Here is a 4,461-nt window from a genome sequence, read left to right as displayed (position 1 = left end):
TGGGAGTGATTGTATAAAACAAAATGTGAAAGAAGATAGTATGGAAAACAATGTATACAAACTTTGTAAGCAAACCAGTATAATTTATTTTTTTTAAAAAGGCACTGATTCTTGTTATTGACTATACAAAGGCGTTTGGCTGTGTGAATTATAACAAATTATGGATAACATTAAAAGGAATAGGAAGCTTAGAACGCATAATTGTCCTCATGTTAAATCTATACATAAACCAAGAAGCAGTTGTCCAAATAGAACAAGGGAACACTGAAGGGTTTAAAATCAGGAAAGGTGTTCAACCAAGGTAGTATCCGTTCTTCATTCCTATTCAATTAATATGCTGACCAAATAATTCAAGAAGCCAGGTTATGTGAAATAAACTGTGGCTTCAGGATAAGAGGAATATTCATCAACCACTTGTGTTGTGCAAATGGCACAACCTTGCAGAAAGTGAGGAAGACTTGAAACACTTACTACAGAAGATCAAAAAGTACAGCCTTCCATATGGATTACATCTCAACATCAAGATAACAAACATTCTCCCAATTGGATCAATAGGCAACTTCATGATGGATGAAGAAAACGTTGAAGTTGTCAACGTTTAATTTTATTTTGATCAACAGTAAATACTAATGGTAGTATGACTCAAGAAGCCAAAACATGTATTACACTAAGAACATCTGCTGTTAAAGATCTTTCTGAAGTGCTAAAGAGCAAGGATGTTAGGTTAAAGACTAAGGTGCACAAAAAAAAACAAAAAAAACAAACGGAGACTAAGGTGTACCTAATCCTAGTGATAGTGTTTTCACCTCCTTGTCACACATCTGAAAATTAAGCCATGAACAAAGATAATCAAAAGGAGGAACTGAGGCAATTTACCTAAACCTCCATAATATCAAAGACAAAAATCTCAGATTTTACACAAGTATAATAAATAAGTGTAAATCATTTGCCATTTAACTATTGGCAGTAAGAGTAGGGGGGGTTATTTATTTTAACGAAAGGTTACAGAGACTTAGGGCTTCCAGTCATTCATTGTTGCGCTTTTTCTCCCTGCTCACCCCCTACCCCCAATTCATTCTTCTCCTTGAAAAGTAAAACTCTTTCATTGTTATACAATCCCCCCCCCAAGCCCACTCCACTGTAAGAGTAGTTTTAGGAACATTCTTTAGCACTTACCAATCAGTATTCAAATCTGTAAATAAAAAATGATTTGATAACTTACATTTCACTTTCATTATCCTCATCATTCCTTGATTTGGCTTATAGAAATTGCTCAGATTTAAAATAGATTCATAACAAATGCTAGTTATATTATCCATTTATTTTTATATCTTCTAATTATGCCACATTTAAAATATTCAAAACTTAAAATATCTAAAATATTCAGCTCCCTGTCTGAATTGGTATTACAAAAATAAAGCCAAACCCGTATTTTAAGTTTCGCTTCTGAGCAGTAGCCTACATTTGTTTCCAAAATGCCAAAAACAAGGTAGCATAAAACAATTACGATGTCTTCATTCACAATTTTGTAGGACAAAAGTCTGAAATTTAAGAGGACTATGTTCTGTTGTAAAGCTCTGGAAAAGCTGTCTTGATTTCTCCAGCTTCTATTGGTTGTCACCAATCTTTGGTGTTACTATAATCTAGCATCGTATTCTTCTTGTGTCTATCTGTCTGTTTTGTCTCTACCAATAGACACTATGAACATTTGGCTATCAAAATAAATCAAACCCTTTGAAATCTTTTTGGTTATAACTTATTGGTACCCTTCAAGAGGGTAGACTTTCTCCATAGGGTTTTTCCAAGGTTGTCATTTACTGTGTGTGGCATGCCAGACAGCTAGCCACAAGGCTGGCAGATAGGCAATTTTCTCCTGTAAAGATTTGCAGTCTTAGAAAACCAATGGAATGCTACTATGAATTGCAACCAACTCAGTGGCAGTAAATTTGACTTGGTTTAGCATCTATCTGTACAGAAGCAAATTGCCCTATCTTTCCAGAAAAGAGGAGCTATCAGGCTGAAACTGCTGACTTTTCAGTTAGCAGCCAAGTGTTTAAGCACTGTGCTATCAGAGTTCCTTCTAGTGAATTAAATTCCACCCTAATCAGGTAGGCAGTCCTAATTCATCAGCTACTCTGCAGGTGCTCTACACGATCAGAGAAACTTCTCAAGGAAAGAGCTATAGAAATGATCAGTGCTCTGCAAGAGGATAGGAAATCTTTTCTTGTGTGATTTACTGCCCCCCCCCAAAAAAAACCAAAAAACACACACACCCAAAAACAAAAAACAAAACAACCCTCCCAAAGAGAGAGAGAGAAAAAAAAACACCAAAACCCACTGGAGAGTCAGCTATGAATCAGTTCCAAATTCATGGTTGTTGTTATTGTTGTTATGTGCCATAGAGTCACTTGTGACTTATTGTGACCCTATGCACAATAGCCCTAAACCTTGCTCTATCCTGTGTTGACATTGCTGTCTCTGACATATCTACTCCCATTACCCCAATTACTGAATTAATCCATCTCATCAAGGGTCTTCCTCTCTTGTGCTGTCCCTCCACCCTCCCAAACATTATGTCCCTCTCCAAGGACTGGTCCCTCCTTGTAACATGTCCAAAGTATGTCAGACAAAGCTTCAGAATCCTTGCCTCCAAGGAGCAGCCCAGTTTCACCCTATTCAGGATAAGCCTATTTGTTCTCCTAGCAGTCCATGGTATATTCAACACTCTTCTGCAGCACTGCAGCTCAAAGGTATCAATTTTCTATCATCCCTAATTACTGTCCAGTTCTCCAACACATAGCATGCAATCAATTGAGAGACTATGGCATGGATCAGGTGCACCTCGGTCCCCAGACTAACATCACTGCTATTCAGTACTCTTGAAAGGTCACTAACAGCTGACTTTCCCAATTCATCTCTTTATTCCTGGTTACCGATACCAAGAGTGTGGAACAAAGCAAACTAAAACTGTTAATAATCTCTATGTCTTCACCATCCATAATGATGCTGCCCATGGGCCCAATGGTGAGAATCATTATTTTCTTGATGTTGAGCTTCAATCTATATTGAAGGCTGCAGTCCTTGACCTTCTGCAGCAAGAGCTTTAGGTCCTCCTCAGTTTCAGCAAGCAGGATTGTGTCATCTGCATAACACAGGTTGTTGATAACTCTTCCTCCAATCCTGATTCCAGATACCTCTTCATACAGCCCAGCGTCCTGGATGATCTCTTCTGCATACATATTGAAAAGGTATGGAGACAGAATACATTCATGGTGTACACCCTTCTTGCTCTGTTCTTGCCTCTTAGTTCAAATATAAGGTTTCGCATAAGCACAAGCAAATGTTCTGAAATTCCCATTCTTCTCAAAGTCAACAACAATTTTTTGTGATCCATACAATCAAAAACCTTCATATATCATAGATTAAGTGTTCTTGGATTGAAGCTTAACATCAACAAGACAAAGATTCTCACCACTGGGAAAAATGGCAGCACCATAACAGATGGAAAAGAGATTGACGTTTTTAGTAATTTCAGCTTGCTCAGCTCCACAATCAACACCAGAAGTCAGGAAATCAAAAGGCAAATTACACTGGGGAAGTCAGCTGCCAGGGACTTCTCCAAAGTGCTAAAGAACAACCATGTCAGTCTTGAGACTAAGGGGTGACTTATCCAAGCCATGCTCTTTGCAATTACTTGCTATGCATCAGAGAGCTGTTCAATGACTAAGGATGATAGGAGAAGAATTGATGCCTTTGAGCTGTGATGCTGGGAAAGAGTATTAAACATACCATACACTGCCAAGAGAAATAACAGGTTTGTGCTGGAGAGGATGAAACCAAGCTACTCCTAGGAAGCAAAGATTTTGAAGCTCCATCTCACATCCTTGGAGAAGGACATCGTACTTAAAATGATGGTGGGATGGCACATAAGAGGAAGACTCTAGATAAAATGGATTGACACATAACAGGGGTAATGAGGGTAGGTGTTTCAGAAATAAGATAGGGCAGAGATCAGAGTTATAGTTCATTGGGTTGCTATGAGCACATAACAGCAACAACAACAACTCAATAAATGTTTGTGGAAAGTTGATTTCTTCTTGGAAGCTGGGATTTTTAAGCTTCATCTCACATACTTTGGGCACATGGCCAGGAGAGACTGGTCCTTGGAAAAGGAAATTATGCCTGGAAGGGTGGAGGGACAGCACTGGAGGAGAAGACCTCAGATGGATATGGAGAGAAATAGTGACAGGGGAATAGGGAGAAGTATGTCTGAGTCACTGAGACTGGCTTAGGATAGGACAGGGTTCAGTACTATTGTACAGAGGGTCTTATGAGTCACAGGTGACTCGAAGGCATATAACAAACAACAAACAGATGTAATATAAGTGTTATGGTTTATATTCTAACCCATCATGAAACTTTATTTGTAAAACTAAATTATAAATCCAAATACATGGTTCA

This window comes from Elephantulus edwardii, unplaced genomic scaffold (genome assembly GCF_000299155.1).
Source record: "Elephantulus edwardii isolate Elephantulus edwardi_28Jun2011 unplaced genomic scaffold, EleEdw1.0 scaffold00165, whole genome shotgun sequence".
In the NCBI taxonomy this organism is placed as follows: Eukaryota; Metazoa; Chordata; class Mammalia; order Macroscelidea; family Macroscelididae; genus Elephantulus; species Elephantulus edwardii.
The sequence above is the reverse complement of the archived record's forward strand: the minus strand, read 5'-3'. Positions refer to the sequence as shown.